The sequence below is a fragment of the Octopus sinensis genome, linkage group LG10 (assembly GCF_006345805.1).
Source record: "Octopus sinensis linkage group LG10, ASM634580v1, whole genome shotgun sequence".
Taxonomy (NCBI): Eukaryota; Metazoa; Mollusca; class Cephalopoda; order Octopoda; family Octopodidae; genus Octopus; species Octopus sinensis.
The window spans coordinates 42,665,955-42,674,761 of NC_043006.1; the positions used below are offsets into that span (position 1 = coordinate 42,665,955).

Below are 8,807 nucleotides of genomic sequence, written 5' to 3' on the forward strand. Positions count from 1 at the left end.
AATCAGTAGTGTGGGATACATGTGTCATGATTACAATTTTTTTAGGGTGTGTAAAGAGGGAAATGACCCTCATCTGCAATTTTGATGAAATTCAAATCATAGGTATTCCAGTTCATTACAGAAAATATAACAGAAAAGTGTAATTCCTCAATTGCATGTAACATGGGCAACGCCAGGTATCCCTGCTAGTATATATATATATATATATATATATATATATATATATATATATATATATATTATATATATATATATATATATATTATATATATATATAATATATATATATAATCACGACTCGCCGCACACCCACAAACCACGGAAGAGGACGACTGCTTCACTGGCCTGGGCCGCCGACCATCCCCGGGGACGCCTGCCCCTGGCCAGATCCTAGCAGTGGATCTTTTCGCGGGCGCTTGTCAGCGTGCATTGGAGCTGTTCAACTTCTCCAGGCGCCAACGCCGCCTCAACATCTCCCCGGCTGAGCTCTTGGCTCCCTCCAACGGCGCGCTGACATTATCATCAAACCGGCTGACAAGGGTGGAGCTGTAGTGGTGTGGCGCGCGGACCTCTATAGGGCCGAGGCTTTCCGCCAACTCAATGACACCTCCTTCTATTCCCCTCTGCCCTCTAACCCCACACGTAGCTACCAACAGACGGTATCCTCTACCGTCCAAGACCTCATCTCGTCCTCCCGTCTCCCCCGCACCGCATCCAACCTAATTGTGCGAACCCCACGTACCCCCACCATTTACTTCCTCCCCAAAATCCACAAACCCAACAACCCTGGCCGCCCCATCGTCTCCGCCTGTAACTGCCCCACGGAGCTCATCTCTAAATACCTTGACCGTGTCCTTGCCCCCCTAGTGGCATCTCTTCCCTCCCACATCCACGATACCAACCATGCTCTCCGGCTTTTCAACTCTTTCTCCTTTCCTCCCGGCTCCTCCAAAATCCTTTTTACTATGGACATCCAAAGCCTCTATACTGTTATCCCTCACCACGAAGGACTGCAGGCCCTTCGACACTTTCTTGACCTCCGCTCTAACCCTGTACCTGACACCTCCACACTCATTCGTCTGGCCGAACTTGTCCTTACTCTGAACTGCTTCTCGTTCGCGGGCGAGTTCTACCATCAGGTTCTCGGGAGTGGCCATGGGAACGCGAATGGGCCCTAACTATGCGAACCTGTTCGTTGGCTATGTTGAGGCCCAAATATTCTCTAATTTCACTGGTCCCACTCCTGAACTATATGGTCGTTATATTGACGACATTATCGGTGCCACCTCACTCTCCCGCGAACATCTAGATTCCTTCCTCTCTTTCGTCCAATCTTTCCATCCAGCCCTCCACTTCACTTCCACTATCTCCAACACCTCTGTCTCCTTCCTCGACATTTCGGTTAGCATTCTTCACTCCACTCTTACCACCTCCATTCACTACAAACACACAGACTCACACTCATACCTCAACTTCTCTTCCTCCCACCCAGAACACACCAAGCTTTCCATCCCCTATTCCCAATTCCTCCGTCTACGTAGGCTCTGTAGTGACGACCATGACTTTGAGACTCAGTCTCAACGTATGGCTCACCACTTCACCCTACGTGGATACCCCCTCACCACTATCCACACCGCCCTTGCCAGAGCACGGTCCGTGGACCGTGTATCTGCTCTCTCTCCCCGAACCCGCCCTGTAGTCTCCCGCCTCCCTTTTCCCCTCACTTACCACCCCACGACCCTACGTCTCCAACGCACCATTCTTCGAGCTTTCCGTCATCTGCAGTCCGACCCGTCCACTTCACACCTCTTCCCTAACCGACCCCTCCCCTCTTTCAAACGAGCCCACAACCTTCGAGACCTTTTGGTCCATAGCTCCTTCCCTGACCCTACCTCCCAACCCGGCTCGTTCCCCTGCTCCCGCCCACGTTGCCGCACTTGCCCTTACCTCTCCAACACCACCCGCCTCACTAGCACCCACCATCGACCCTATCCCATCATCCACTCCTTCACCTGCACCTCCAGCAATATTATCTATTGCATCTCTTGCTCTCTCTGCAATTCCTTGTACATCGGACAAACGGGACGCCGCTTGGCTGACCGGTTCGCGGAACACCTTCGTGACATCCACCTGCGACGACCACACACCGTCTCACGCCATTTCCGCTCCACCGGTCACTCCTTGCAACACCTATCTGTGTTCGGTTTGTCCTTACACAGAGGCCATCCGGATTCCCGTTTGCGCCGTGAACAGGAATTAATCTTCTCTCTTCGCTCTTATACGCCATTTGGTCTCAACTCTCCCCCCCTCCTCATCTAACCCCCCTCTCCCCCCTCCTCACCTATCCTTTCTCCCCCGACCCCTACTTCTTCAGTCCTTCATCCTTTCACCCCTACTCCCCTTCCTTCTTCCCTCTTTCTCTCCTCCCTCTTCCCCTTTCCCTCTCCCCCCTCACTCCCTCTCTCCCCCTCTCCCTCTTTCCCCTTCATCCCCCTCCTCCCCCTTCCTCTCCCCCATCCTCTCCTCTTCCCCCTTCTCCTCCCCCTCTTATTCCCCCTCCCTTATCCCCCCTCTTCTCCCCTCCCCTCTTCTCCCCCTCCCCTCTTCTCCTCACACTACACCACATGACTTTACACATCACATCACATATGATGTGCCATACTAATACACACACCAACTAATACATACTAATACGTACTAATACATACTAGTACATACTAATACTTACACCAACCCTATACATACACACGTCCAGACCCCGCATACGCACTTATACTCTCTCACACACACACACACACATACCTATACATACCATACGTACTACTAATACATACTAATACATACTAATACATACACCAACCCCATACATACGCACGTCCAGACCAATCTTACGCACTAATACTCTCTCATACACACACACACACACACACACACACCCTTATACATACTAATACATACACCAACCCTATACATACACACATCCAGACCCCTCCACGCACTCTTAGCTGGTCCCTCAACCCGTTTATCAACCCTATTATCTCCCCTTATTCGCTCTCGCGTCTCATGTTTGATCTTTGACCTCTGGCCGAAATCAGATCGCCATGTTGATTCGTTAGCTACTGCACGCATTTTTTTCTCTCCTCTTCTTTCTGTGTTTTTCTCTCTCTGTGTATCTTTCTCTGTTGAAGAGCGTAGGCTCGAAACGTTAAAGACTTGTTTTATTTATATTTCCTGAGCGCCATACTAATACAATTGTTCGTTTGTTTTCCACCTGCCTTCGTCTTTTGTTTATTTTCATAAAGCTTCCCGTTATATATATATATATATTATATATATACATATGCTATATATATATATATGACAGGAGACCAAGACTTCTGGAGATATACTGTGATTGAGAAGACCCAGCAACTAAAGTGTGACTGCAACCATAGCTGATGCCAGTGTTGCATGTCTGGCCCATTTAAAAGTACCTTTGATGCATTGGGTGATATGATATGCTTGAGAAGACTTGTTGAATCAAGTAAAACCAAAATCTTGGCTGTGGCCAGTGCCTCCTGACTTGCTCCCATACCGGTGGCACATAAAATGCACCATCTGAACATGGTCGATGCCAGTGCCCCCAACTGGCTCACATGCTGGAGGTATGTAAAAAGCACCATCCGAATGTGGTCTGTGCCAGATCAACCCGACTAGCTCCCATGCTGGTGGCACGTAAAATTCACCATCTGAACATGGTTGATGCCAGGTTTGCCTGACTGGCTGCCGTGTCAGTGGCATGTAAAAAGCACTATCCAAATGTGATCGATGCCAGGGCCACCTGAGTGGTTCCTGTGCTGGAGGCATGTTAAAAACACTCACTAGACACTCAGAGTGGTTGGTGTTAGGAAAGGCATCCAGCTGTAGAAACATTATCAGATCAGATTGGTGCCTGATGCAGCCGCTGACTTCCCAGACCCCAGTCAAACCATCCAACCCATGCCAACATGGAAAACAGACGTTAAACGATGATGATGATGATGATATAATGTATGTGTGTGTGTGCATATCTCTCTCTCTCTCTCTCTCTCTCTCTCTATATATATATGTGTGTGTGTGTGTGTGTATATATGATGTGCTTCCATGCAGTTTCCACGTATCAAACTCACTCAGAAGGCATTGGTCAACCTGGGGTTAAAACAGAAGATATTTCCCCAAGGTGCCGTGCTATAAAACTCACCTCAAGACCAAGCTAATTCCTTAACCACACAGAAAACAGATTTTGGTTTTTAATTACTATTATTATTATTATTATTATTCAGTAGTTTTATTTTTATAGCGTGCTTTCACTTCACTACCGAGCGCAGCTCTGTGTGCCTTAGGTATGTGCTGTGATTTGTTGTGATGCTCTGATGGTTATTGTATGGAAAGTGTTCTGCGTAGGATGTGTGCAGTGCCTAGTAGTGCAATTTTCTGTATGTTATATGTGTTTGTAAGTCCTGGTGTTTTTGTTATGTATTTGTCTGAATATTTTTTTATCATGCCTAATGCACCTACTATGATAGGAATTGTTTCTGTTTTTAGATTCCACATTCTGGTTACCTCTATTTCCAGGTCTTTGTATTTTGAAAGTTTCTCCATTTCTTTCAGAGACACGTTGTCATCCTCCTCATTATTATTATTATTATTATTATTATTATTATTATTATTATTATTATTATTATTATTATTGTTATTATTATCACTACTATGGCATATAAAATTGAGTCTTTAAGAATTTCTTGTGCCACATTCCTTGCAATTACACATGCAGACTCCCCATCTAAGTCATCCACAAACTGTAATTGGTTTTTGAAAAGCAAAAAAAAAAAAAATCACAAATTAGCTTTCACTCTTTTTTTTTGTGAAAATAAAGACGTTGTATGTGAATGTCCTCAACCATACCAGACCCAAACAGAACAGATTTAGGAACCTAAAATTCTTTGAGCTACATACATAGTTTTCCTGTAGAAATTTATATTGAGAGACTATTTTTCTGAAATCCAAATAAATTTTATAATGTATGTTTTTATAGCTTATGTACCGAAATATCTTACAATGAATATAATGTTTACAATGCTTTATTGCTATTTGTCTATCGCTAAAATTTTATTTCCCGATCGAGTCTCCAGGGATATATATTTTTGCACTGGAAAGTTTGTATGGTTGACAGAATTTGAAATCCTTTGACAATAACGATTAAAGAAAACGATCCATTTGATTATAGAAAATTTTTTGAAAAAAATTGACTCGATATTGGTATTAGGAGATAAAATGTAAATTAAATGAAAATGTAGAAAAAATAAATGGAAAAAGAATTTAGGATTATTCGCCAAATTGGAAGCGATTCCTAAGATAATAAAGGAAACAAACATAATAATTTATTGCCTGTAGAATGGGGCATCACTTGTCTCTGGCTGCAGTGCTTTTGGATGTCAATAAATACCAGTAAAAAATGGTAGTGGTGGTTGTGGTGGTGGGAATTGTATAGTCTTTATTCAACTCCTTTACAAAATTACCTTTGTCATTAAGAAAATACATCAATGATTTGTGAAATGGGATAAAGTTTAATAGCCCTTATATATTTCAGACACATGAAAGAGAGTCTATACAATACTGGCTGTGTTGATCAGTTGATCAGCATACTTGTGGACACATATCAATATGGCTAATATTGTAGAGAATATTATTTCTTGACTATTTATTTCTGATGATGGGGATTTGTGCCTGAGTTGTCTGCTGTATTTTCCAGCATAGAAGTCGAATTTTTCAGATCAAAATTTACAGTCAAAATAAACAGGTCAACTTATACATCAAGATAACTTTTGAGGACCAAAAACTCCATATGAAATGTGGAAGGATGTGAAAAGATAGTGATGGTGTTTGAATGTTTACACCTCAGATCAACCATTACTGCACATAGCAGAAATTTTAGCTACCTGTTAATTCACTTCATATTTACTTGGTGTCCATATAAAGTGTGAAAAATAATCACTGAACGTAGACTCAAACATTGATTGTTTGACTGATAATTCTACCACAACTTAAATACTTTGTCAATTTGTATACTGGAAAATACAATAAAAGTTATTAAACATTTCCCTTTTCACCTTGTATGAAGCTCTCTGTCTTCAATATTTTGTAATTTTACTTCTTTATCACAATGTTTCTAGCAAGCTACGACACTCTTCTATCACTGTTGCAATGAATTTTACTCACTGTACAAAGAAAATATTTGATCAGATTTGATTCTGTATCAATTCAATTCTCCATTTGGAATTGGTAAAATGAATGCTGTGGACGCAGGTGGCTTTGTGGTTAGGGTGTCAGCATCATTACTCTTTTACTCTTTTACTTGTTTCAGTCATTTGACAGTGGCCATGATGGAGCAAATTGACCACAGGACTTATTCTTTGGAAGCCTAGTACTTATTCTATCTGTCTCATTTTACCAAACTGCTAAGTTACGGGGACGTAAACACACCACCAGCAGTTGTCAAGCGATGTTGGGGGGGACAAACATAAACATACACACACACACACACACACACACACACACACACATATATATATATACATATATACGACGGGCTTCTTTCAGTTTCCGTCTACTAAATCAACTCACAAGGCTTTGGTCGGCCCAAGGCTATAGTAGAAGAAACTTGCCCAAGGTGCCACACAGTGGGAATGAACCTGGAACCATGTGGCTGGTAAGCAAGCGACTTACCACCCAGCCACTCCTGCGCCAATGATCTTAAGATTGTGGTTTCGATTCCTGGATTGGGCGACACACTGTGTTCTTGAGCAAAACACTTCAATTTACATTGCTCCAGTCCACTCAGCTGGCAACAATGAGTAACACTGTGATGGACTGGCATCCAGCTAGGGAACACATACGTCATTGAAACCGGGAAACTGGGCCCATGAGCCTGGCTAGGTTTTAAAAAGGGTGCATTTGTGGAGGTGCAATTGACCAGTGGTTAGGGCAGCGGACTCACAGTTGGAGGATCATGGTTTCAATTCCCAGACCAGTGGTTGTGTGTGTTTATTGAGCAAAAACACCTAAAGCTCCACGAGGCTTTGGTAGGGGGTGGTGGTGACCCCTGTTGTACTCTTTTGCCCCAACTTTCTCTCACTCTTTCTTCCTGTTTCTTGAGTAATGCTGCGATGGACTGGTGTCCCGTCAAGCTGGAGGCAGGGAACACATATGCCATAGAAACCGGGAAACTGGGCCCATAAGCCTGGCTAGGCTTGAAAATGCTAACAAAATTCTGAGGTTGCTTCTGTATAACCCTAGATTTGCTCTAATTGAGTTGACCTACAGTCATAGACATTCCATCCATAATCATCCACATTTGATTTTTTGGACATATTGTATCCAGGATTATGTTATCTTATGAGTTCTCATATTTTTTTGAAAAAGACAGTCAGGAGTTATTTAAGGAAGATTTGTTTTTCTATTTCTAGCATGTTGTGTGACTATGTAAAGATCCTTTCTCCATATTTGGAATGTAAAGAACAAAAACAATGCCACATTTTGAACTTGAGAAAATTGAGGAAATTCTTGCAGATGTTTATTGTTCCACTTACAAACTGTATTTGCAGTATGTATGTTAGCTATTCTTTTCTTTTATTTGTTTCAACCATTTGGCTGCAGCCATGCTGGAGCACTGCCTTCAGTCAAGCAAATTGACCCCAGGACTTATGCTTTGTAAGCCTAGTATTTATTCTATCAATCCCTTTTGATGAACTGCTGTTGATGAACGCACCAACAACAGTTGTCAAGTGATGATGGGGACAAACACAGACACAAATACATACATACATACATACATACATACATACATACATACATACGATGGGCTTCCCAACCACATGGTTCCATGTTCAGTCCCACAGTGTGGCACCTTGGGCAACTGTCTTCTACTGTAGCTTCAGGCAACCAAATCCTTGTCAGTGGATCTGGTAGATAGTAACTGATAAAAGCCCATCGTATGTATGTATGTATGTATGTATGTATGTATGTATGTATGTATGTATGTATGTATGTATGTATGTATGTATGTGCAGATTTGTATGTTTTATGTATTTATGTCATTATTCACTTTGTTTCAAGATTTCTTGCCAATAGAGAAAGAACCAGTTTCTAACCTAGAGCCAAGGCTCCTTCATCGGAATTCTATCATCAACAACAGGGTATTTTTCTTTGTTTGTTTGTTTGTTTGTATGTATGTATGTATTCTCATATATACATACATATAGTTACACATCTAGACATACATATAGTTACATATCTAGACATGCTCATAATTATTTAAATGATAAACTTCTGGAAAGTTTTACAGATTTTTACAGTTCCAGTGATGGATTGGATCCTTAGTCTTCAAATTAGCTTTCTCCTTCCTGGTTTCGAGAAGCATAATTTCTCAAGATCAGTATTTAGGCGGCATATTACATATCCCAGGGCCCCAATAACAGGTATAAGCCTGAACTTGTAATCTGGATAGAGTAACTGCAGATTTCTCAATTTGTATGTAATGTATGTATGTATGTACGTACACTTTGGTCTCTTATATGTATGTATGTAGTATCTATGTATGTATGCATGCATTGGTATATGTATGCATGGAGATATTATTATGTATGCATGACTATACGTATGTATAAAGAACAAGCAGGAGAAAGTGGAAGAGGAGGGGCTAATTCATATAAGCATTGACTCATATAGGTCTATACATGTTTACATCTGAGTATGTGTGCGTGTGTGTGTATGTGTGTTTATAGGGTAGA

At 42.0% G+C, this 8,807-nt stretch overlaps 1 long non-coding RNA gene across 1 annotated transcript in view; it reads right to left on the reverse strand.

The window, feature by feature from the left end:
* Positions 1-8,106: 8,106 nt before the first annotated feature.
* The window catches only part of LOC118764966, a 21,792-nt gene continuing 21,091 nt past the window's right edge, over positions 8,107-8,807 (reverse strand). Inside the window, exon 3 of the long non-coding RNA XR_005000807.1 lies at positions 8,107-8,196. This is a non-coding gene — a long non-coding RNA (uncharacterized LOC118764966). The remainder of the gene's footprint in view (positions 8,197-8,807) is intronic.